The sequence below is a fragment of the Triticum urartu genome, chromosome 4A (genome assembly GCF_056163025.1).
Source record: "Triticum urartu cultivar PI428250 chromosome 4A, HENAU_Tu73, whole genome shotgun sequence".
In the NCBI taxonomy this organism is placed as follows: domain Eukaryota; kingdom Viridiplantae; phylum Streptophyta; class Magnoliopsida; order Poales; family Poaceae; genus Triticum; species Triticum urartu.
In genome coordinates, this window is record NC_141876.1 from 55,968,186 (window position 1) to 55,995,948 (window position 27,763).

Below are 27,763 nucleotides of genomic sequence, written 5' to 3' on the forward strand. Positions count from 1 at the left end.
ATAAGAGAACAAAAAATGAACACATTTTGATTTAAAAAAAATCATAAACATGAACAATTTTAGAAAAATGAACAAATTTAGATATTTGAAACTTGTGAATTTATGAAAAAAGAATCATAAAAATGAGATAAATTTTTGAAAAATAGAAAAAATAAAAGCAGAGCAAAACAATGAAGAAAATGATAAATAATAAACAAAAAACATGAAGAAAACAAAACAAAAAACGTATCCTAACTACTTGGGCCGGCTCATCTGCAGTTTGTTCGCTGATGAGGGTGGACTTGCAGCTAGGACAAAAAAAAGTCGGACCCCTAGTGGCAAGTTGAGGGTGGACTCTCAATTGGGAATAAAAAAGGTCGGACTTGAGTTGCGAGCCGAGTTTGGACTTGCAACTGGGACCAAAAACGTTGGGCCCTAATTGCGAGTCAAGGGGTGGAATTGCAACTGAGAAAAGAAAAGGTCGAGCTCCAGTTATGAGTCAATGGTGGAATTGCAACTGGGACAAAAGATTAGGTCCTAGTTGCGAATCGTGGATGGACTCCAAATTGGGACTAAAAAAGTTCGGGCCCCAATTGCCACTCGAGTGTGGATGTGAAAACAAAAGAGGTTGAGCCCTAGTTGCGAGTCAAGGGTGGACTTACAACTCAGACACAAAAGGTTGGGCCCCAGTTGCGAGTCGAGGGTGGACTTGCAACTCGGACGAAAAAGGTTGGGCCCTAGTTGTGAATAAAGGGTGGACTTGCAACTCGAACACAAAAAGGTTGGGCTCAGTTGCGAGTCAAGGGTGGACTTGCAACTCGGACAAAAATGGTTGGGCCCTAGTTGCGAGTAAAGGGTGAACTTGTAACTCAGACAAAAAAGGTTGGTCACCAGTTGCGAGTCGAGGGTGGCTTTGCAACTTGGGAAAAAAAGTCTACCCCCATTTGTGTCGAGAGTGAACTTGCAACTAGGACAAAAATGATTCAGGCCCAGTTAAGGAATCGAGGATGGACTTTCAACTAGGACAAAAAAGGCCCGAGCCTCGTCGCGAGTCAAGGGTATACTTGCAATTAGGACCAAAAGTGTCGAGAACCGGTTGCGAGCGAGAGTGCAATTGCAATCGGGAAAAAAGGCCAGGGCCTAGTTGCGACTCGAGGGTGAACTTGGAACTCGGACAAAAAAGGTTGGACCCCAACTGCGAGTTGAGGGTGGACATGCAAATGTCACAAAAAATGTCATGTCCTAGTTACAAGTCGAGGGGGGTATTGCAACTAAAACAAAAAAGTTCGGGCCTCAATTGCGAGTCGAATGTGCACTTGCAACTGGAAAAAAAATCGAACCCAGTTGTGAGTCGACGATGGACTTGCAACTAGAAAAAAGGTCGGGTTCCAGTTGCGAGTTGAGGGTGGACTTGCAACTCGGACAAAAAAAGGTCGGGCCCTAGTTGCGAGTCGAGGGTGTACTTCTAACTGGGACAAAAAAGGTCAGGCCTGAGTTGCGAGTCGAGGGTGGCTTTACAACTTGAGAAAAAAGGTCTACCCCCATTTGTGTCGAGAGTGAACTTGCAACTAGGACAAAAATGATAGAGGCCTAGTAAAGAATTGAGGATGAACTTTCAACTGGGACAAAAAAGGCCGGAGCCCTGTCGTGAGTCAAGGGTATACTTGCAATTAGGACCAAAAGTGTCGAGGCCAGGTTGCGAGTCGAGAGTGCAATGGCAACCGGGAAAAAAAGGCCATGGCCCAGTTGCGACTCGAGGGTGAACTTGGAACTCGGACAAAAAATGTTGGACCCCAATTGCGAGTTGAGGGTGGACTTGCAACTGGGACAAAAAATGTTATGTCCTAGTTACAAGTCGAGGGGGGTATTGCAACTAGAACAAAAAAGTTCGGGCCTCAATTGCGAGTCGAAGGTGCACTTGCAACTAGAAAAAAAATCGAACCCAGTTGCGAGTCGACGATGGACTTGCTACTAGAAAAAAAAGGTCGAGTTCCAGTTGCGAGACGAGAGTGGACATGCAACTCGGACAAAGAACATTGGGCTCCAGTTGCGAGTCGAGGGCGTACTTGCAACTGGGACAAAAAAGGTCAGACCTCAGTTGCGAGTCGAGGGCTGGCAAAAGCTGAGCCGAACAGGCCTAGACAACAAACATGATATGTAATAAAACAAACAACAACAAACGAGGCGGAAGGTAGAGAGAGCGCTTTCATGAAAATTACAGGAACTAAATTAACCGGTGAATTTTAAAACTTATAAAATTTTAAAAATCATGGATTAAAAAGACCAAATAAATAAATAAAACAAAAAACAAAAGTTTAAGAACCAAAATAAAATAAATAAATAAACAAATTAGGAAAAAACAAACAAGGGAAAACCAAACAACTTTATAGCAAAGTTTTATCTTACAATAATGCACTTAGATGTAAGGCACTATTTCACATCTGTAGCAACCCCGTAAAATAAAAAGGTCAAAGAAAATGGAAAACCAAATAGAGACAATAGAGAAAAGAAAGAAAAATAAAAACAACTAGATGATAATTCTTAACAAAAAAACACATTAAAATATGTAGAAAATACAAAAAACGCTTAGGGAAAAAAAGAAAAAGAAACGACAGCACGCCCAGCATTCCCTTCCATCTTCTCCCCGTCACACATTTTAGAAAATACAAAATGCAAAAAAAAATGTATCTGGCCATGTGGACATAATGATGCGATCTATCCATCCATCACAACAAAATGCATGCACGATCCATCAGCCCATAAAACACACAAGAAAAAACAAATAAACGGGCTAGCGAACAAACAAACTACAGAAATCCCCCTAAAAAAACTACAGAAATCGACTTGCTGCGGGAAAGGAAAACAGCCCACCCATCTCCGCGTCGTAGAGAAGGGCCGACGGGCGAGACAACAAAGCCTCACGCGGGACAAGCACGAGATCTCTCTTGCACGAATTTTAAAGACAAAAATCCAATGGTAAAAGACTTAGATGTGAGATACTATTTCACATCTAGATGTGAAATAGCAAACCTGTAATTTTATATTAAAATTAGCACAAAGTCAAATCACTTATTTTGGGATGGTGGGAGTATTTCTGAGAATTGAAATTTGTCTCGGTCCTTTTTTTATATCTCGGGCCGCCTGAAAGTAGAATTTGGGCCGGTTGATTTTGCAACTGTGAGGGCGAAGCCCCGAGCTCGAGAAGGGGGCGTCGAGGATGGCCACGGTATCGCTGGTTGCCAGGACCTCGTCGGAGGCAGGGAGAAAAGGTCTCACCAAAATAATAGACTCTGCTCTCCTAATAAACTTTTAATATGATGTGACATGCTCTCTGAGCTTTTATGGAGAATGTATGATTTCACACCATCTTCATTGATAGATATGACATTCTTTGTTTTTCTCCCACTCGTTTTTTTCTTTTTGGAAATAAGCAATGTTTCTTTTGTTGCCCACACAACCATAAAAGGAAAAAAAACATTACAAGGTGATTTTTGACCTCAGTCACAAAAACATCCACCCTTATCCGGATGCTAGGCGATAAAATCACAGTTATTTCTGTTCGATAGTAAAATTTTCATGATACCTTCGGCATCTAGTGACAAGTATTGATGAGTCAATTCTGCTTTCAAGTTGACAGACACCTGATCCAACAAGAATGGGGATCTGGTACCCGCCGTACGTGGTGCCATGTTATTTGTGACTGATGGATGCACGTCGTTTGGTGCAGGCATAAGCTCTCGATCTAGATGCAACAACATGCACATTACTGTAATCAGTTAGTGCACGTGCATGATTGGTAGGTAACCTTATTGTTGGGGAATGTAGTAATTTTTTTTAAAAAAATTCCTACACACACAGGATCATGGTGATGCATAGCAACAAGAGAGGAGAGTGTGTCTACGTACCCTCGTAGACTGAATGCGGAAGTGTTAGCACAACGCGGTTGATGTAGTCGTACGTCTTCACGATCCGACCGATCCAAGTAGCGAACGCACGACACCTTCGAGTTCTGCACACGTTCAACTCGATGATGTCCGGCGAGCTCCGATCCAGCAAAGATTCACATGAGAGTTTCGTCAGCACGACGGTGTGGTGACGGTGATGATGATGCTACCGACGCAGCGCTTCGCCTAAGCACCGCTACGATATGATCGAGGTGGATTATGGTGAAGGGGGCACCGCACACGGTTAAGTGATCAATAATCAATTATTGTGTCTATGGGTGCCCCCTGCCCTCGTATATAAAGGAGCAAGGAGGAGGCGGCGGCCGGCCAGGGAGAGGCGCGCCAAAGGGGAGCCCTACTCCCACTAGGAGTAGGATTCCTCCTTTTCCTAGTAGGAGTAGGAAAGGGGGAAGGAAAGGGAGAGGAGGAGAAGGAAAGAGGGGGCCGGCCCCCTTGCCCTAAACCAATTCGGTTTGGGCCTTAGGGGGGGGGCGCCCCACACTTCACTTGCTGTCCTCTATTTCCATTAAGGCCCATGTAGGCCCATTAAGCCCTCCGAGGGGTTCCGGTAACCCCCGGTACTCCGGTATATGTCCGAAACCTTTCCGGTGTCCGAACATAGTCGTCCAATATATCGATCTTTACGTCTCGACCATTTCGAGACTCCTCGTCATGTCCGTGATCATATCTGGGACTCCGAACTACCTTCGGTACGTCAAAACACAAAAACTCATAATACCGATCGTCACCGAACTTTAAGCGTGCGGAGCCTACGGGTTCGAGAACTATGTAGACATGACCGAGACACGTCTCCGGTTAATAACCAATAGCGGAACTTGGATGCTCATATTGGCTCCCACATATTCTACGAAGATCTTTATCGGTCAAACCGCATAACAACATACGTTGTTCCCTTTTTCATCGGTATGTTACTTGCTCGAGATTCGATCGTCGGTATCTCAATGCCTAGTTCAAACTCATTACCGGCAAGTCTCTTTACTCGTTCCGTAATACATCATCCCGCAACTAACTCATTAGTTACAATGCTTGCAAGGCTTATAGTGATGTGCATTACCGAGTGCGCCCAGAGATACCTCTCCGACAATCGGAGTGACAAATCCTAATCTTGAAATACGCCAACTCAACAAGTACCTTCGGAGACACCTGTAGAGAACCTTTATAATCACCCATTTACGCTGTGACGTTTGGTAGCACACAAAGTGTTCCTCCGGTAAACGGGAGTTGCATAATCTCATAGTCATAGGAACATGTATAAGTCATGAAGAAAGCAATAGCAACATACTAAACGATCAAGTGCTAAGCTAACAGAATGGGTCAAGTCAATCACATCATTCTCCTAATGATGTGATCCCGTTTAATCAAATGACAACTCATGTCTATGGCTAGGAAACATAACCATCTTTGATAAACGAGCTAGTCAAGTAGAGGCATACTAGTGACACTCTGTTTGTCTATGTATTCACACATGTATCATGTTTCCGTTTAATACAATTCTAGCATGAATAATAAACATTTATCATGATATAAGGAAATAAATAATAACTTTATTATTGCCTCTAGGGCATATTTTCTTCAGTCTCCCACTTGCACTAGAGTCAATAATCTAGATTACACAGTAATGATTCTAACACCCATGGAGCCTTGGTGCTGATCATGTTTTGCTCATGGAAGATGCTTAGTCAACGGGTCTGCAACATTCAGATCCGTATGTATCTTGCAAATCTCTATGTCTCCCACCTGGACTTGATCCCAGATGGAGTTGAAGTGTCTCTTGATGTGCTTGGTTCTCTTGTGAAATCTGGATTGTTTGCCAAGGCAATTGCACCAGTATTGTCACAAAAGATTTTCATTGGACCCGATGCACTAGGTATGACACCTAGATCGGATATGAACTCCTTCATCCAGACTCCTTCATTCGCTGCTTCCGAAGCAGCAATGTACTCCACTTCACATGTAGATCCCGCCACGACGCTCTGTTTAGAACTGCTCTAACTGACAGCTCCACCATTCAATATAATCACGTATCCGGTTTGCGATTTAGAATCGTCCAGATCAGTGTCAAAGCTTGCATCAACGTAACCATTTATGATGAGCTCTTTGTCACCTCCATAAACGAGAAACATATCCTTAGTCCTTTTCGGGTACTTCAGGATGTTCTTGACCGTTGTCCAGTGATCCACTCCTGGATTACTATGGTACCTCCCTCCTAAACTAATAGCAAGGCATACATCAGGTCTGGTACACAACATTGCATACATGATAGAGCCTATGGCTGAAGCATAGGGAACATCTTTCATTTTCTCTCTATCTTCTGCAATGGTCGGGCATTGAGTCTTACTCAACTTCACACCTTGTAACACAGGCAAGAACCCTTTCTTTGCCTGATCCATTTTGAACTTCTTCAAAACTTTGTCAAGGTAAGTGCTTTGTGAAAGTCCAATTAAGCGTCTTGATCTATCTCTATAGATCTTGATGCCCAATATGTAAGCAGCTTCACCGAGGTCTTTCATTGAAAAACTCTTATTCAAGTATCCTTTTATGCTATCCAGAAATTCTATATCATTTCCAATCAACAATATGTCATCCACATATAATATTAGAAATGCTACAGAGCTCCCACTCACTTTCTTGTAAATACAGGCTTCTTCAAAAGTCTGTATAAAACCATATGCTTTGATCACACTATCAAAATGTTTATTCCAACTCCGAGAGGCTTCCACCAGTCCATAAATGGATCGCTGGAGCTTGCACACTTTGTTAGCACCTTTCGGATCGATAAAACCTTCAGGTTGCATCATATACAACTCTTCTTCCAGAAATCCATTCAGGAATGCAGTCTTTACATCCATTTGCCAAATTTCATAATCATAAAATGCGGCAATAGCTAACATGATTCGGACGGACTTAAGCATCGCTACGGGTGAGAAGGTCTCATCGTAGTCAACTCCTTGAACTTGTCGAAAACCTTTCGCAACAAGTCGAGCTTTGTAGACAGTAACATTACCATCATCGTCTGTCTTTTTCTTGAAGATCCATTCTTTTTCGATGGGCTTGCCGATCATCGGCCAAGTCAACCAAAGTCCACACTTTGTTCTCATACATGGATCCCATCTCAGATTTCATGGCCTCAAGCCATTTTGCGGAATCTGGGCCCATCATCGCTTCCTCATAGTTCGTAGGTTCGTCATGGTCAAGTAACATGACCTCCAGAACAGGATTACCGTACCACTCTGGTGCGGATCTTGCTCTGGTTGACCTACGAGGTTCGGTAGTAACTTGATCTGAAGTTTCATGATCATCATCATTAGCTTCCTCACTAATTGGTGTAGGTGTCACAGGAACCGCTTTCTGTGATGAACTACTTTCCAATAAGAGAGCAGGTACGGTTACCTCATCAAGTTCTACTTTCTTCCCACTCACTTCTTTCGAGAGAAACTCCTTCTCTAGAAAGGATTCATTCTTAGCAATGAATGTCTTGCCTTCGGATCTGTGATAGAAGTTGTACCCAACAGTTTCCTTTGGGTATCCTATGAAGACACATTTCTCCGATTTGGGTTCGAGCTTATCAGGTTGATGCTTTTTCACATAAGCATCGCAACCCCAAACTTTAAGAAATGACAACTTTGGTTTCTTGCCAAACCATAGTTCATAAGGCGTCGTCTCAATGGATTTTGATGGTGCCCTATTTAACGTGAATGCTCCCGTCTCTAAAGCATAACACCAAAACGATAGCGGTAGATCAGTAAGAGACATCATAGATCGCACCATATCTAGTAAAGTACGATTACGATGTTCGGACACACCATTACGCAGTGGAGTTCCAGGTGGCGTGAGTTGCGAAACTATTCCGCATTGTTTCAAATGTAGACCAAACTCGTAACTCAAATATTCTCCTCCACGATTAGATCGTAGAAACTTTATTTTCTTGTTACGATGATTTTCCACTTCACTCTGAAATTCTTTGAACTTTTCAAATGTTTCATACTTATGTTTCATTAAGTAGATATACCCATATCTGCTTAAATCATCTGTGAAGGTGAGAAAATAACGATACCCGCCGCGAGCCTCAATATTCATTGGACCACATACATCAATATGTATGATTTCCAACAAGTCTGTTGCTCGCTCCATTGTTCCGGAGAACGGCGTTTTAGTCATCTTGCCCATGAGGCATGGTTCGCAAGTACCAAGTGATTCATAATCAAGTGATTCCAAAAGTCCATCAATATGGAGTTCCTTCATGCGCTTTGCACCAATATGACCTAAACGGCAGTGCCACAAATAAGTTGCACTATCATTATCAACTCTACATATTTTGGCTTCAACATTATGAATATGCGTGTCACTACTATCGAGATTTAACACAAATAGACCACTCTTCAAGGGTGCATGACCATAAAAAATATTACTCATATAAATAGAACAACCATTATTCTCAGATTTAAATGAATAACCGTCTCGCATCAAACAAGATCCAGATATAATGTTTATGCTCAACGCTGGCACCAAATACAATTATTCAGGTCTAAAACTAATCCTGAAGGTAGATGTAGAGGTAGCGCGCCGACGGCGATCACATCGACTTTGGAACCATTTCCCACGCGCATCGTCACCTCGTCCTTAGCCAGTCTTCGCTTAATCCGTAGTCCCTGTTTCGAGTTGCAAATATTAGCAACAGAACCAGTATCAAATACCCAAGTGCTACTGCGAGCTCTGGTAAGGTACACATCAATAACATGTATATCACATATAACTTTGTTCACCTTGCCATCCTTCTTACCCGCCAAATACTTGGGACAGTTCCGCTTCCAGTGACCAGTCTGTTTGTAGTAGAAGCACTCAGTCTCAGGCTTAGGTCCAGACTTGGGTTTCTTCTCCTGAGAAGCAACTTGTTTGCCGTTCTTCTTGAAGTTCCCCTTCTTCTTCCCTTTACCCATTTTCTTGAAACTGGTGGTTTTGTTGACCATCAACACTTGATGCTCCTTCTTGATTTCTACCCCCGCTGCTTTTAGCATTGCGAAGAGCTCAGGAATTTTTTTATTCATCCCTTGCATATTATAGTTCATCACGAAGCTCTTGTAGCTTGGTGGCAGTGATTGAAGAACTCTGTCAATGACACTATCAACAGGAAGATTAACTCCTAGTTGAGTCAAGTGATTATGATACCCGGACATTTTGAGTATATGTTCACTGACAGAACTATTCTCCTCCATCTTGCAGTTATAGAACTTATTGGAGACTTCATATCTCTCAATCCGGGCATTTGCTTGTAATATTAACTTCAACTCCTGGAACATCTCATATGCTCCATGACGTTCAAAACGTCGTTGAAGTCCCAGTTCTAAGCCGTAAAGCATGGCACACTGAACTATCGAGTAGTCATCAACTTTACTCTGCCAGACGTTCTTAACGTCATCAGCAACATCTGCAGCAGGCCTGGAACCCAGCGGTGCTTCCAGGACGTAATTCTTCTGTGCAGCAATGAGGATAATCCTCAAGTTACGGACCTAGTCCGTGTAATTGCTACCATCATCTTTCAACTTTTCTTTCTCAAGGAACACATTAAAATTCAATGGAACAACAACACGGGCCATCTATCTACAATTACATAGACAAGCAAAATACTATCAGGTACTAAGTTCATGATAAATTTAAGTTCAATTAATCATATTACTTAAGAACTCCCACTTATATAGACATCTCTCTAATCATCTAAGTGATCACGTGATCCATATCAACTGAACCATAACCGATCATCACGTGAAATGGAGTAGTTTTCAATGGTGAACATCACTATGTTGATCATATCTACTATATGATTCACGCTCGACCTTTCTGTCTCAGTGTTCCGAGGCCATATCTGCATATGCTAGGCTCGTCAAGTTTAACCCGAGTATTCTGCGTGTGTAAAACTGTCTTACACCCGTTGTAGATGAACGTTGAGCTTATCACACCCGATCATCACGTGGTGTCTCGGCATGACAAACTTTGGCAACAGTGCATACTCAGTGAGAACACTTTTACCTTGAAATTTAGTGAGAGATCATCTTATAATGCTACCGTCAAACAAAGCAGAATAAGATGCATAAGGATAAACATCACATGCAATCAATATAAGTGATATGATATGGCCATCATCATCTTGTGCCTTTGTCTCCATCTCCAAAGCACCATCATGATCACCATCGTCACCGGCGCGACACCTTGATCTCCATCATAGCATCGTTGTCGTCTCGCCAACTATTGCTTCTACGACTATCGCTACCACTTAGTGATAAAGTAAAGCAATTACAGGGTGGTTGCATTGCATACAATAAAGCGACAACCATATGGCTCCTGTCAGTTGCCGATAACTCCGTTACAAAACATGATCATCTCATACAATAAATATAGCATCATGTCCTGACCATATCACATCACAACATGCCCTGCAAAAACAAGTTAGACGTCCTCTACTCTGTTGTTGCAAGTTTTACGTGGATGCTACGGGCTGAGCAAGAACCGTTCTTACCTATGCATCAAAACCACAACGATAGTTCGTCAAGTTAGTGCTGTTTTAACCTTCGCAAGGACCGGACGTAGCCACACTCGGTTCAACTAAAGTTGGAGAAACAGACACCCACCAGCCACCTGTGTGCAAAGCATGCCGGTAGAACCAGTCTCGCGTAAGCGTACGCGTAATGTCGGTCCGGGCCGCTTCATACAACAATACCGCCGAACCAAAGTATGACATGCTGGTAAGCAGTATGACTTGTATCGCCCACAACTCACTTGTGTTCTACTTGTGCATATAACATCTACGCAATAACCTAGCTCGGATGCCACTGTTGGGGAACGTAGTAATTTCAAAAAAAAATCATACGCACACACATGATCATGGTGATGCATAGCAACGAGAGGGGAGAGTGTGTCTACGTACCCTCGTAGACAGAATGCGGAAGCGTTAGCACAATGCGGTTGATGTAGTCGTACGTCTTCACGATCCGACCGATCCAAGTACCGAACGCACGGCACCTCCGAGTTCTGCACACGTTCAACTCGATGATGTCCCGCGAGCTCTGATCCAGCAAAGCTTCACATGAGAGTTTCGTCAGCACAACAGCGTGGTGACGGTGATGATGATGCTACCGACGCAGGGCTTCGCCTAAGCACCGCTACGATATGATCGAGGTGGATTATATTGGAGGGGGGCACCGCACATGGCTAAGAGATCAATGATCAATTGTTGTGTCTATGGGGTGCCTCCTTCCCTCGTATATAAAGGAGCAAGGGGGAGGAGGCGGCCGGCCAGGAAGAGGCGCGCCAAGGGGGAGTCCTACTCCCACTAGGAGTAGGACTCCTCCTTTTCCTAGTAGGAGTAGGAAAGGGGGAAGGAAAGGGAGAGGAGGAGAAGGAAAGAGGGGGCCGGCCCCCCTTGCCCTAAACCAATTCGGTTTGGGCCTTGGGGGGGCACGCCCCACACTCCCCTTGCTTCCCTCTATTTCCACTAAGGCCCATGTAGGCCCATTGAGCCCCCGGGGGATTCCAGTAACCCCAGGTACTCCGGTATATGTCTGAAACCTTCCAGAACCTTTTCGGTGTCTGAGCATAGTCGTCCAATATATCGATCTTTACATCTCGACCATTTCGAGACTCCTCGTCATGTCTGTGATCATATCCGGGACTCAGAACTACCTTCGGTACATCAAAACACAAAAACTCATAATACCGACCGTCACCGAACTTTAAGCATGCGGACCCTACGGGTTCGAGAACTATGTAGACATGACCGAGACACGTCTCTGGTCAATAACCAATAGCGGAACCTGGATGCTCATATTGGCTCCCACATATTCTATGAAGATCTTTATCGGTCAAACCGCATAACAACATATGTTGTTCCCTTTGTCATCGGTATGTTACTTGCTCGAGATTCGATCATCGGTATCTCAATACCTAGTTCAATCTCGTTACCGGCAAGTCTGTTTACTCGTTCCGTAATACATCATCCCGCAACTAACTCATTAGTTACAATGCTTGCAAGGCTTATAGTGATGTGCATTACCGAGTGGGCCCAGAGATACCTCTCTGACAATTGGAGTGACAAATCCTAATCCCGAAACACGCCAACTCAACAAGTACCTTCGGAGGCACCTGTAGAGAACCTTTATAATCACCCATTCACGTTGTGATGTTTGGTAGCACACAAAGTGTTCCTCCGGTAAACAGGAGTTGCATAATCTCATAGTCATAGGAACATTTATAAGTCATGAAGAAAGCAATAGCAACATACTAAATGATCAAGTGCTAAGCTAACGGAATGGGTCAAGTCAATCACATCATTCTCCTAATGATGTGACCCCGTTTAGTCAAATGACAACTCATGTCTATGGCTAGGACACATAACCATCTTTGATAAACGAGCTAGTCAAGTAGAGGCATACTAGTGACACTCTGTTTGTCTATGTATTCACACATGTATCATGTTTCCGTTTAATACAATTCTAGCATGAATAATAAACATTTATCATGATATAAGGAAATAAATAATAACTTTATTATTGCCTCTAGGGCATATTTCCTTCACTTACAACAACGGATGGGCGACACTAGGAAGATGGAAGCCATGCAAGTTTCATAGGGCACATATCATTAATTTGAGTAGTAGAGTTGCATGCCTTACGGAGGTCGGCTAGTTTTGATTAACTTGGTTTTGACGAGTTTGCCGATGTTCCTCTTATCTTTTTTTGAAGTAACGGTAGGGGTGCGGAAAAGACTAGACTTCTAAAAATCCCGATTCTTCTGACAAAGTGATGAGGCCAAGAAGAAATACATATTGGCTAGATGAGATAGCATGTGTAGACCAAAAGACCAGGGTGGGTTAGGGATCGAAAATTTAAAGGTAAAGAATAGATGTCTGCTTAGCAAATGCCTATACAGACTATCTATTGAGACCAAGGGCATGTGGGTACAAATCTTGCGGAATGAATACCAACACTCTAAGACTTTGGCCCAGGTTAATGCAAGCCCAACGAACTCACCCTTTTGGAAGGGGTTAATGATTAGAAAAGTAACTTTCTTCCAACGGGTGAAGTTCCTAATTGGTAATGATACCACTACTAGATTCTGGGAGGATTCCTGGCTAGGGGAGACGACCTTAGCTTTGCAATACCCTTCCTTTATATAATATTGTGCAACATAAGGAGGATTATGTCACCATAGTATTAAACTCAGTACCACTTAATATCTAATTTTAGGAGATCCCTTGTAGGGGAATGTTGGAATGCTTGGCTGCACTTGGTCCGTAGGTTGATGGATGTTCAACTTTCAGACCAGGCAGATACAATTAGCTGGAAGTTAACCACGAATGGAATTTTCTCTGTGAAATCCATGTATTTGAACTTGATTGATCCCGGGCCATTGTCCAGGTCTTTGCACATATGGAAGATTAAAATTCCACTTCACATCAAAATCTTTATGAGATTCATCCATAAAGGAGTCATTTTGACCAAAGATAATTTGATGAAAAGGAATTGTGTTGGTAACTCCAGGTGTTGTTGTTTTTTTGATCAAAATGAATCGATTAAACACCTCTTTCTCGAGTGTCCACTTGCAAAATTGTTATGTCGATTAATTCATATAGCTTTTAATGTTCATCCACCAATGAGCATAAGCACATTATTTGGGACGTGACTTAATGGAGTGGACATACACATAGCTAAACATATCCGGATAGGGATATGTGCACTATTCTGGGCTATATGGAACACTAAAAATGATATGATTTTTAATGGGACAAAATTCACTATTTTTTGCAGGTTATCTACAGAGGTATAACTTGGATCGTATGTGATCGTTACTCACTCATGCAGACTACGGAGAGCTTTTGGCTATTGGGTGCAACCGCTGGGAGATCGTAGCACTGGCTATCTTCAGCCGATTTGGATTGCGAGCTAATAATAGGCTAGGTGTGTAGGCATCGTAGGCTATTCTTTATTGCCCGATGTGGCGCATTATCGCCGGATGTGGCTCTTTACAGATTTATTTTTTCAATTTTTTCTCGGTTCATGAGTTTTCTTGGAACTTAAGACCTTGTTGCACTTTTTAATAATATGGCTGCATGCATCGACTGATGCACAGGCCGGAAGTCAACCTCCTTTCTAAAAAAAACTAGGGTTGCATGCCTGTTGTACAACCTCCTCCCCCTTATCAAACCAACAACATTGCATACAAGGAATTTTTGCAAGCGACTCTGCATTTTGAAAGAACTTTTCTGCAAGAGAATCTACATTTTGCAAGAAAAATTGGTAAGACTTTTTTTGCAAGAAAAAACATATTATCATGCCTAAAAATGAATGCAATTTAATGCATGTCCCCTATTGTGTGCAGCAGTCTTGCTTCTCACAAAAAGTTGATGCGTCAGGAGCAGGTATATGACTAACTGAGTTTAGCGGGCAACCGTCTAATGATGCAATGTGTGGACGACGCATGTTCGTGTGGCGTAGTATCACGGTGCCTACCAACTACTTGTTGGGGAACGTAGTACTTCAAAAAAATTACCTACGATCACGCAAGATCTATCTAGAAGATGCATAACAACGAGAGGAGGGAGTATGTCCACATACCCTCATAGACCGAAAGAGGAAGCATTTAGTAACACGGTTGATGTAGTCAAACGTCTTCGCGATCCAACCGATCCAAGCACTGAACGGACGACACCTTCGTGTTCAGCACACGTTCAGCTCAATGACGTTCCTCGAGCTCTTGATCCAGTTGAGGCCGAGGGAGAGTTCCGTCAGCACAACGGCGTGGCGACGGTGATGATGAAGTTACCGGCGCAGGGCTTTGCCTAAGCACTACGACGATATGACCGAGGTGTGTAACTGTGGAGGGGGGCACCGCACATATGGCTAGGAACAATTGATGTGTGCTCTAGGGGTGCCTACCCACGTATATAAAGGAGGGAGAGGGAGGGAGGCAGCCTAGGGTGTGCCCAAGTGAAAGGATCGATACGGTCGACTAGAGGGGGGGTGGGGGTGAATAGGAGACTACAAATTTTAATCTTTCTTGTAGATTTTAAGGCTTAGCGGATAAAAGAGTTCACTAGATATGCAACTAGGTGAATGCAACCTATATGACAAGCAAGCTCCAAGAAGAAAAGCTAGGAAACAAACTACTTAGCAAGCCAACAAGCATACAACAATAAAGAAAGGTGCGGGAAAGGATTAACCACAAGTGAGACGAGGACGTGGATTTTAACCCAAAGTTCACTCTTCCTTGGGGAAGAGCTAATCTTCGTTTGGAGCGGTGCCAGAGCCAAAGCTTGCGGAATGCCACCAAAGGCTCACCGTATTCTCCTTCGGGTCACCCCCAACGGATGAGCCTCGAACCACTCAGGGTTGGTCTTGAAGGCGACCACCACACCTTTACAAACTTCTCCGGAGCACACCACAAGCAAGGAAGCTTCCGGAGGAACCTCTAACCGCCTAGGAGCCCAAGCTCCAAGAGTAACAAGTCAATGGGGAAGAAATGTTGCGGGGAATGCGATTTGGTTTGTCAAGTTGTAGATCGGGTCTTGCTCTCCCAATCCCCAAAGTTTCAACAAGTTTGGGTGGAGGGATTGAGAGTATTGAGCAAAATGGGGTGTAGCAATGGTGGAGCTCAACAAGACATTAGGGTTAAGGGTTGGAGGTGGAAGAAGGGCCTTTTTATAGTGTTCATGGACTGGTGGGGATTTCTGCCAGTTGGACCCCGTGCGCATGGGCTGAGTCAGCCCCATGCGCACGGGGTATCCAGAGACAATCGCACCACCCCGTGCGCACGGGGGTCAAAAGACCCCGTGCGCATGGGGTACCCAGTAACTTATTGTTGCAACTTTCTGAGTACCACAACACACACACTAGGTTCATTTGAGGTGGTCGGAGTGGGAAGGGTAAGAGAGTAAGGCTCGGCAAAGGAATTCCCACACGACATTTATCCACACAAACCCCTCTTAATAGTGCGGTCTTTCCTACGACTCGAAGCAAACCAAAACTAAAACTTTGAAGCGTCGAAAGACCATGCCTTTGTCCTTTTTGAAATGGGGGGGGGTCGCACATCTCCATCGCGGGCACTTAGAACCAATAACCTGATATAAACTTTAGAAACCGATATTAGTTCAACTAACCACATTGTCATCACACCAAAATATAGCTTAAGTGCCATTAGCACTTTCAATCCCCCCCTTTTTGCTGCATTGATGACAACGTGGTTAGAGCATGGCAAAGAGGATAAACAGATAGAAAGCCATGAAACAAATAATGATCATGATAGCTCCCCCTATATGTGTGCCCGAAAACAAGAATGCATCTAGTACACCCGTAGGAGGTTCGACCAAGATCATTATTGATAAGTCATGAGATTCATCAAAATAAACCTATAACGGTGCCTGGATCTCATGACACAGTGTGGTGAGCAAATAATGTGAGACCCAATAAGCATAAGAGGATAATTGCAAGGTTCAATAATAAAGCTAGAGTCTCACAACCACACAGACGGAAAGGAAATAAGAGTATCTCAAGCCAACTAAAACCAACCAACAGCGAGAAACACGAGGCTTGAGATCTCAACACACCCACGAACGCACCACACACCCACACACACCCCTTCCCCCCTTTGTCATCAAGACAACAAAAAGGAGACAAATGGCGACACGAGACCCACTAGACAAGAGGAGGAGCACTCGAGGCATCATCATCATCATCATTAAAACGCCACCCGACCATTGGGAAAGACCGAGCAGTGGCCTCACTGTCGACGTCCTCTGAACCTGGACCGACCTCCTCACCAGCAGCAGCCCTTGCTGCCTTCTGCTCACGCCGAACAAGCTTCTCCTTGTTGATTTCCTTGATCTGACGACGTTGAATCAACTGACACATCTTGAACATGTTGCTCAAGGTCTTGAACAGCGACTTCTTCTCTCCCTTGGCAAAGATGGCCTCAGAGCCAACAGACTTGGCCTTACCACGAGGGATCCGTGCAGTAGAGGACATGCCTAGAGTGTAAGTAGCAAGATCCTCAGGCCTAGGGTTGCGCCCCTTCTTGATGGGAACATAGGGAGCAGGAGCAGCTGGGGTCCAGTTGGAGTTGCGCTTGGGAACAACAGTCTTGAAGCTAGCAATGTACTTTGCTGGACAGATGGTCTCAATCAACGCCTGTATGAATGGAGCATAGATCAAAGACTTGTTCTCTTGTACACACTGACGCAACTCGTAGTACATGAAATCCAGAACATCCACTTTCTTCTTCTAATGAAGATACACAAAGACATCAAGCATGGAGCTCCGAATGTTATGGGAATCCCCAGCCTTTGGAGTGAGGGTATACCGCAGGATATGGCGCATGGTGTCATAGAGGGGCAAGAGGTCTTTGATTGACCCAGTGACAAACGACTTCTCTTGTTTGTAAGCAAAGGCAATCTTATCCTTAGTGCGCTGCCCACTTTCCCGAACAATGCCAAACTCATCAGAAACAGTCTCTTCATCCATGAATGGGTAGGGAATGATCTCGGAGAACTTTGCCATAGGAGCTGAGCACTGATGCGTTCCGAACATCCATGTGAGGGTGCGAGCAGAATCATTGGAGAAGTACAGAGTGGCAAAGAACTGCATCACTAGATCTTCATTGTAGGGGTGGTTGAAGGTGACAAACGGAATCAGACCCAGTCGTCCAAGAGCGGAGTACACACCAGGATACAGATGATCATTGTCGCGCAAACTCTCAGTGTTGGCTTGCTTGTGAGGAGCAAACTTCTTTGACTTGGTCATAAGAAGCTCATGATAGATTCTTTGCTGAAACCCATTCTTGAAATGGGGATCCTTTCCCATACTCGTGGCCTTAACATACGGATGGTTCTGTCTCTCAGCCCAGATCTCTGGTTTGGTCACTTGACAAGAGGCATATTCCGGAGGTCACGCCTGCCCAGAGTGGCTTCCTCTGGACTAGACTCCTCTTCCTCTTCTTCATCTTCCTCACCACGATCATCTTCTTCATCTTCCTCACCACGATCATCTTCTTCTTCTATCTCATCATCTTGTGAGTCATATTCTTCCTCAGATTCATCGGAAGCCTCAACAACGGGCCACTTTGAGGCTGCACGGCAAGCACGGCCCTGACCTGTCCCAGACCCCTGACCCATGCCTTCAGACGGCTGACGACGAGCAATGGTGCAGTCCTTTGATCCTCCTTTTGCACACTTGCGATGAAGCTCAGACCTCTTGTCAGCGGAGTCTGAAACACACACAAAAACCCAACAACACAAAGCACGAGGCACAAATGAGTACAAGTGCGAGATAAATGGCAAGGAGATAGACAAAAATCTAGGCAAAAGTTCCTGGATAGCCCGTGCGCACGGGGGTTTAGACCCCGTGGGCACGGGGGTCCCCTGCGCACGGTACAGGACCGTGGGCACGGGGCCCCGTGCGCACGGGGGTCAAACACCCCGTGGACACGGGGGTCTCCCAGCGGCAGCCACTACCAGAAAGAACTCCGGGAGTGGGTGCCGCAGAGGGACCAAAGGATCTAAGCACTAGACTTCTATCTACAAACTAGTTGAGGCCAAACGAATCTAGGGAGCAAAGAAACCCTAAAGCTAGAACAAAAGAAAGGAACTCAAGGAGATGGAACAAGGGGACAAGACCAACCGGAGGAGGACCCCATCAGGATCCAGATCCATGGAGGAAGAACTCCGACAAAGCCCGGAGGAGCTCCGGCGAGTGGAGGCGACGGCGGCGGCGCTGGAGGCTTCCTGGGGAGTGGAGGGGGCGAATGGGTGGGAATGAACCCGAGCCCCCCCCCACGCCCCACCTCTTCAGGACCAGAAACCACAGACCCCGTGCGCACGGGCTAAGTGAGCCCCGTGCGCACGGGGGTCCCGTGCGCAGAGTACAGAGCCCGTGGGCACGGGGTCCCCGTGTGCACGGTACAGGCCCGTGCGCACGGGGTATTCAGGAACTTTGACATGAGTGGATTTTTAAATACAGGGCTGAGTGTATACTCTTACCCCTACTTCACAAAGCACTCAGTCTACATTTCTGAATACACCACGAGGAAAGTCCTATCACTATGGAAAGGGTATATGTGGAGCACTTGTACCAAAAGAGAAGCGAGGAGAACCAACCAAAAAAGAAAAGAAACACCACACCACACACGCGAAACAAACACGGACACAACCCTCAAGCGAGGGTGGTGGCCGAGGCCACCATGTTTGAGTTTACTTGGTATGGCACCGCGAAGATATGAACCTTGGGCCCAAGACCAATACTCATCTTTGAAGCACAAGTACCACCTAAAGTGGCTTATGTGAAAGATTGTGTTTGTTTTATGCACTTCTAGGATAAGATAGCTCATGAGTTGAGCTAGCTCCCCCTAGACATGTGCCTACATCTAAGCAAGATAGTACATGAGTATGTGTGTGAGAGCAAGAGTTTCATTCGAAGTTACTAATATCCACGATATTTAGCTCATGCCTTAACTCGCGGAATCTTGCTTCGTCAAGGGGCTTGGTGAAGATGTCTGCTAGTTGATTCTCGGTGTTGACATGGAGTAACTCAATGTTTCCCTTGGACACATGATCTCTAATGAAATGATGACGAATCTCAATATGCTTAGTCTTGCTATGTTGAACCGGATTCTCGGCGATCTTGATGGCACTTTCATTGTCACACCAAAGAGGCACTTTGTCACATTTGACACCGTAATCCATCAAAGTTTGCCTCATCCATAATAATTGGGCACAACAACTTCCGGCAGAAATATACTCGGCTTCGGCTGTGGAGAGAGATATACAATTTTGCTTCTTTGAAGACCAACTTACCAACGATCTCCCTAGGAATTGACATGAGCCGGATGTGGACTTGCGATCAACCTTGTCTCCGGCCCAATCCGAATCCGAGTAACCCATTAAATCAAATGATGATCCCTTGGGATACCAAAGGCCCAAGTTTGGGGTATGAACCAAATATCGAAGGATCCTTTTCACTGCCGAATAGTGGCTCTCCTTAGGAGCGGATTGAAATCTTGCACACATACACACACTCAACATAATATCTGGCCTAGATTCACAAAGGTAAAGCAAGGAACCGATCATAGAGCGATATACCTTTTGATCCACTTCTTTACCATTTGGATCAAGATGAAGTTGACCATTTGTGGCCATGGGTGTCTTCATTGGCTTGACATCTTGCATTTTGAATCTCTTGAGCATGTCTTGGATATAACGAGATTGATTGATGAAGGTTCCGCCTCTCAATTGCTTCACTTGAAAACCGAGAAAGAACTTCAACTCTCCCATCATGCTCATCACAAATTCCTTAGTCATAAGATTCTCAAACTCGTTAATAGCATGGTTAGTTGACCCAAAGATAATATCATCAACATATATTTGGCAGACAAACAACTCTCCTTTTACCCTCTTCGTAAAGAGAGTGGAATCTATTACCCCAATTTGGAACCCCTTCTCGCTTAGGAACGCCGTAAGGTGATCATACCAAGCACGAGGTGCTTGTTTGAGTCCATAGAGTGCCTTATGGAGTTCATAAACGTGAAAGGGATGATCGGGGTCTTCAAAACCGGGAGGTTGCTTGACATACACCAACTCATTAAGAGGACCATTAAGAAATGCACTCTTAACATCCATTTGATATAATTTGAAATCATGATGAGAGGCATAAGCAAGCAAGATGCGAATGGATTCGAGATGGGCAACGGGGGAAAAAGTTTCACCAAAGTCCAAACCTTCAACTTGGGTGAAACCTTGTGCCGCTAACCTTGCCTTGTTCCTTATTACTTGTCCATATTCATCTTGTTTGTTCTTGAAAATCCACTTTGTTCCAATGACATTATGAAATTCCTTGGGTCTTTCTACAAGGGTCCACACTTTGTTGCGTGTGAAGTTGTTGAGTTCTTCATGCATGGCATCTATCCAATCCGGATCGTCAAGGGCATCTTCCACCTTAAGGGGTTCAACACAAGAGACAAACGAGTGATGTTGACAAAAGTTTGCCAAATGTCTACGAGTAGTTACCCCCCTTTTTGATGCTTCCATAGATGTTCTCGGTGAGGTGTTGAAGATGTTTTAGCTTGGCGGCCACTTTTTGCTCTTTGCGGTCAAGCTCTTCTTCACTTGGTTTTGGACTTGATGAAGAAGCTTGCCCTTGAGATTGCTTTAGCCTTGGAGACACTCTTCTCTTTGCAACCACAGGTTCTTGCTCAGTAGGAAGTGATGACGATGAAGACACTTGTGGTTGGGGTTGATCTAGATCTTGATCATGACTTTGAGCTTGATCTTGAGCCTCAACGATTGGTTCTTCATTATTCTAAAGAGTTTGCTCTTGATCTTGCTCAGGAATATGAGGGTCTTGATCTTGTTCTTGGATAGGTTCATTACTTCCCAAGGCATCTTGTACAAGTGGTGTCGGTGATGACTTCCCTTGTGGAAAATCCTCAAGAGGGGCTCTCACTCCTTCTTCTTCTACTTGGACATGGGGTGTTTCTTGTGGGAGAATGTGGCCTATCCCCATTGTCCTTATAGCTTGTGAAGGAGCCTCATCACCTACAACACTAGGAACAATTTGCTCCATGCGGGATCCGTATCTTCATCAAACTCCACATTTACTGTTTCCTCAATGCATCCGGTGGATTTATTGAGAACTCGGTAAGCATGAGAGTTTGATGCATATCCAACAAATATGCCCTCATAAGTTCTAGACTCAAATTTAGCTAACCGGGATTTTTTGTTTAAAATGAAACACTTACAACCGAATACCCGAAAGTATTTGATGTTGGGCTTTCTCCCAATTAGGAGATCATAAGGGGTCTTGTTCTTGAGCTTGCGAAGATAAAGCCGGTTTGAAGCATGGCATGCGGTGTTGATGGCTTCTGCCCAAAGCTTGTATGGTGATTTGTACTCATCAAGCATGGTCCTAGCCATCTCAATAAGAGTCCAATTCTTCCTCTCCGCAACACCATTTTGTTGGGGAGTATATGGTGCGGCATATTGGTGCTTTATCCCCTCTTCACTCAAGAATTCATCCATTGTATAGTTTTTGAACTCGGTGCCATTGTCACTTCGGATTGCCTTGATCTCACAGTTATGTTGACGTTGAGCTTCTTTGGCAAAGTTGATGAAGGTTTCTTGAGTTTCATATTTAGTCTTGAGAAAGAACACCCAAGTATATCTTGTGAAGTCATCAACAATGACAAGGCAATATCTCCTTCCTCCCAAACTATCATATGTTGGAGCCCCAAATAGATCCAAATGGATAGGCTCAAGGGGCCTCAAGGTGGTGATGATAGTCTTCACTTTATGAACTTTTTCATGAAGCTTTCCGGCAATGCAAGCACTACGATCTTTGGCAAAAGACACATTGGTTAGTCCAAGAATGTGCTGCCCCTTTAAGAGAGCTTGTAAATTTCTCATGCCCACGTGGGCTAGCCTATGGTGCCATAGCCACCCCACGTCGGCCTTGGCCATTAGGCATGTTGCAAGATGAGTTTTCTCTTTCGAGAAATCAACCACGTAAAGGTTGTCTTCAACATGCCCAACAAAGACCACTTTGGGATTGCTCCTCTTAAAGACAGTCACATGGAATTCACCAAAATGTGAATCATATCCGGCACGAGCCAATTGAATAGTTGAAAGTAAATTGTAGTGAAGGGATTGGACAAGCATGACATTTGCAAGAGATGAATCATTAGAGATTACCACCTTGCCCAAACCCAATACCTTTCCCTTGCTATTGTCACCGAAGGAGATGTTCGAAGAGGCCTTGAGTGAATCAACAAACTCCACAAGCATCTCCCTTTCTCCAGTCATATGATTGGTGCATCCACTGTCGATCACCCATTGAGTTCCACCGGAGACATAGTCCTACAATAATCAAGCTTTGGTTATAGGTACCCATTTTGCAATGGGTCCTGGTGAGTTAGCAACAAGGGTCTTGGGAACCCAAATAGTCCAAGCATAATCATCATAGTTAGTTCCAACAAATTTTGCAAAGGTATAGCCATCATCTCCTCTCATGAGAACATATGATGGATTGTTCTTGCCGGAAAAATTCTTGGGAATGGCCTTGTCCCTAATGACCTTACCATTCCCAACACCCTTCATTTCCTTCTCCTTCTCCTTGTGCCCTTCTTGCACAAACACTACCTTTTGGGGAGGGGAAGGAGTCGGACCGATCTTCTTGTTGTTGTTCTTCTTCTTGTTCTTACCACTCTTAGATGCGGGATTAAACCCAACTCCCTCCTTGGCAACATGCTCCTTTTGGTTGCTCAAGAGATCGTTTAGGTTTTTCTCCCCTTGGATGCATGATACAAGCCCTTTCTCAATTTGAGCTTTCAACTTCTTATTTTCCTCTTGAAGGGAGGTGCAATCATGAGCAAAGTTAGCCGTACAAGCATCATCATTTAAATCAATATGAGGTACGGAAGTGAGAGCCTTAATGGTTGTAACTTTTAATTGAGCATAAGACTCGGCGAGAGCAACGAGGTCACCTTTGACAACCTTGGAACTAATCACAAGGAACTCATGCTCCTCAACAAGTCTTGTATGGTCAACTAGAAGTTTTTCAACTCTAACGTTAAGAGCATCTTTATTCTCAAGAGCAAGTTGCAAAGCATCGTTGGTTTTAACAAAGTCAATTTGATGAGCAGATAAGGCTTCCTCAAGTGATGCTCTCATGACACTCTCTTCATTAAGTTCGTGCTCGAGGAGATCAACTCTCTCTTTTTCCTCTATAAGGAGGTTCTCAACGTTCTCAATAAAGTCATCGCGTTCGGCGAGTGACTTAAGGAGATCACCAAAACGAGCATGAGCTTCACCATGAAGAGTTTTCATGAAAGCCATTAAGGATTCCTCATCATTATACACACCCTCCTCACACTCATCCTCCACTATCTCACATGAGACATTGGGAGTGTAGTTGTCGGGTCTCTTGGGTTTGGACTTTGTTTTTAACTCTTTGGCCATGAGGCATCGATGAGTGAATGGCTTGTCCTCGTTTGGAGAGTCGAAGAGGCCGGCGGTGGAGGAGGAGGTAGTGGCATGCATGGCGAAGGCGGCCATGCCCACTTGATCATCATCACTGTCATCTTCATCTCCAGACATGTATTCTTCATGAACAAGAGCCTTGTCATCCTTCCTCTTTGCAAACTTGGTGAACTTCTTCTTCTTAAGCACAAGCTTCTCGGACTTGTCTTCACGTCTCTCATATGGACAATCATGAACAAAGTGTCTTGGGCTATCACAATTGTAGCATTTCCTTCGTCCAAAAGATCTTCCTTGAAGATTTCTTCCTTTGTTTGCCATGGTCCCGGAGTACTTCTTGACTAAGAGAGCCAAGTCTTCTGCAAAATCATTTGCCGGGCACGAGGTATCATTATCCTCCTCACATATCTCTTCACTCACTTCTTCCTCCCTTGAGGATTGGCTCATCACTTTCTTGGCCTTCAAGGCAATATTGGAGTTCTTGGTTGCTTGAGCTATAGCAAATGTTTTCTTGGACTTGGTTTCCAAAAGAACATGGGTAGAGAAGGTGGAAACAACTTGAGCCGAAGTCAACTTGTGATAGTCCGGACGTTGATGAACCATCATGACCATGGTATGTTCTGTGAGAACCATAGCATCTATGAACTTGTCCTTGATGAATTCATCATTTCCCCAAGTGCACCCAAAGGTTCTCAAGTTGAGCACAAGGGACTTCAACCTTCGGTAAACCTCTTCTGCAGACTCATCCTCATTCCTCACAAAGAGATTGACTTCTTGTTTGAGCAAGGCCAACCGAGATCTTCGAATTGCTTCATCTCCTTCAAGAGCCTCCTCAAGGCAATCCCAAATTTCCTTTGCGGTTTTGAGAAGAGCAATGGAATCACTATAGTCTTCAGTCACAGCGTTGCGAAGCATGTTGTGTGCGGTAGCATTGAGTTGATCGTCAACTGCTTCCCTTGGAGTGAGATTCATTCGGTCCTTGGGGTTGAATCCATTGACCACAATCCACCATAATTGAGTTGAAGCACTGCGCATGTGAGACTCCATATCTAGCTTCCACTTAGCAAATGCATTAGCTTTCAAAGGGGGCGGAGGCCCAACATGATTAATGCGGGGATGTTGCAAGGGTTGAGGAGAGTAAAAGGGTTCCACGGCATTGTACCGGGGAACTTGAGTACGAGCCGGAGAAGCAAGAGGTTCCCTCGAGTCATCCGCATCATGAACCTCATTTGGATTAAACGAGTTTGATGCAGACGTTGATGGCTTTAGGCGAGCATCAGTTTCCTCCTTGACCGAGGCTCGAACCTCTTTCAACATAAAGACTTTGAGGTCCGCAAACATTGAAAGAAGATCGGCCGCGGTCAAGGGGACATTCGGGTTAGTAGAAGCGGCGGGAGCAACGACCGGAGCACCAATTGTCGCAGTCGCGGCGGGGGGTTGGTTTTGACCATCCCCCGCAACGGGTAGGCCACCTCCCTCATTCCCTAGATCGACCATATCCTCTAAGGTTGTAAAACCTTATATTAGAGCACGAGGCTCTGATACCAATTGAAAGGATCGATATGGTCAACTAGAGGGGGGGGGTGAATAGGAGACTACAAATTTTAATCTTTCTTGTAGATTTTAAGGCTTAGCGGATAAAAGAGTTCACTAGATATGCAACTAGGTGAATGCAACCTATATGACAAGCAAGCTCCAAGAAGAAAAGCTAGGCAACAAACTACTTAGCAAGCCAACAAGCATACAACAAAAAAGAAAGGTGCGGGAAAGGATTAACCACAAGTGAGACGAGGACGCGGATTTTAACCCGAAGTTCACTCTTCCTTGGGGAAGAGCTAATCTCCGTTTGGAGCGGTGCCGGAGCCAAAGCTTGCGGAATGCCACCAAAGGCTCACCGTATTCTCCTTCGAGTCACCCCCAACGGATGAGCCTCAAACCACTCGGGGTTGGTCTTGAAGGCGACCACCACACCTTTACAAACTTCTCCAGAGCACACCACAAGCAATGAAGCTTCCGGAGGAACCTCTAACCGCCTAAGAGCCCAAGCTCCAAGAGTAACAAGTCAATGGGGGAAGAAATGTTGCGGGGAACGCGATTTGGTTTGGTCAAGTTGTAGATCGGGTCTTGCTCTCCCAATCCCCAAAGTTTCAACAAGTTTGGGTGGAGGGATTGAGAGTATTGAGCAAAATGGGGTGTAGCAATGGTGGAGCTCAACAAGACATTAGGGTTAAGGGTTGGAGGTGGAAGAAGGGCCTTTTTATAGTGTTCATGGGCTGGTGGGGATTTCTGCCCGTTGGACCCCGTGCGCACGGGCTAAGTCAGCCCCGTGCGCACAGGGTATCCAGAGACAATCGCACCACCCCATGCGCACGGGGGTCAAAAGACCCCGTGCGCACGGGGTATCCAGAGAGTTACGCAGTACACCGTGCGCACGGGGGGTCAAAAGACCCTGTGCGCATGGGGTACCCAGAGAGTTACCCAGTACCCCGTGCGCATGGGGTATTTTAACCCCCGTGCGCACGGGGTACCTAGTAACTTACTGTTGCAACTTTCTGAGTATCACAACACACACACTAGGTTCATTTGAGGTGGTCGGAGTGGGAAGGGTAAGAGAGTAAGGCTCGGCAAAGGCATTCCCACACGACATTTATCCACACAAAACCCTCTTAATAGTGCGGTCTTTCCTACGACTCGAAGCAAACCAAAACTAAACCTTCGAAGCGTCGAAAGACCATGCATTTGTCCTTTTTGAAATGGGGGGGGGGGGTCGCACATCTCCATCGCGGGCATTTAGAACCAATAACCTGAGATAAACTTTAGCAACCGATATTAGTTCAACTAACCACATTGTCATCACACCAAAATATAGCTTAAGTGCCATTAGCACTTTCACCAAGTAGGAGGAATCCTACTTGGGCCCTTAGTCCAATTTGCCCCCCTTACCATATTTGGACAAGGGGGAAAGGAAGGAGGCGAGAGGGGAAGGAAGTAGGAGTCCTACTTCATACTTTATTTTTCCTCCTCTCCTTTCCCTTTCTCCCCACGTGGCTGGCCCTATAGGGGGCGCACTAGCCCCTCGTGGGCTGGTGTGTTTCCTTACTTGGCCCATTAAGCCCATATCTTTGCCGGGGTTGCCCAAAACCACTTCCGGTGACCCGGTATCACCCGGAACACTTCCGGTGTCCAAATACTATCGTCCTATATATGAATATTTACCTCTCAACCATTTCGAGACTCCTCGTCATGTCCGTGATCTCATCCGGGACTTCGAACAAACTTCGGTCATCAAATCACATAGGTCATAATACAAATCATCATTGAACGTTAAGCGTGCGGACCCTACGGGTTCGAGAACTATGTAGACATGACCGAGACATATCTCCAATCAATAACCAATAGCAGAACCTAGATGCTCATATTGGCTCCTACATATTCTACAACGATCTTCATCGGTCAAACCGCATAACAACACGTTGTTCCCTTTGTCATCGGTATGTTACTTGCCTGAGATTCGATCATCGGTATCATCATACCTAGTTCAATCTCGTTACCGGCAAGTCTCTTTACTCGTTCCGTAATGCATCATCCCGCAACTAACTCATTTGTCACATTGCTTGCAAGGCTTATGGTGATGTGCATTACTGAGAGGGCCCAGAGATACTTCTCCGATACTCGGAGTAACAAATTAATCCTAATCTCGATCTATGCCAACTCAACAAAAACCATCGGAGACACCTGTAGAGCATCTTTATAATCACCCGGTTACGTTATGACGTTTGATAGCACACAAGGTGTTCCTCCGGTATTCGGGAGT

At 44.9% G+C, this 27,763-nt stretch overlaps 2 pseudogenes; both read right to left on the reverse strand.

Moving 5' to 3' along the window:
* Positions 1-19,389: 19,389 nt before the first annotated feature.
* Positions 19,390-20,148, reverse strand: LOC147974739 (secreted RxLR effector protein 161 pseudogene; annotated as a pseudogene).
* Positions 20,149-22,303: 2,155 nt separating this feature from the next.
* LOC147974740 (uncharacterized) lies at positions 22,304-25,446 on the reverse strand (annotated as a pseudogene).
* Positions 25,447-27,763: the final 2,317 nt, after the last annotated feature.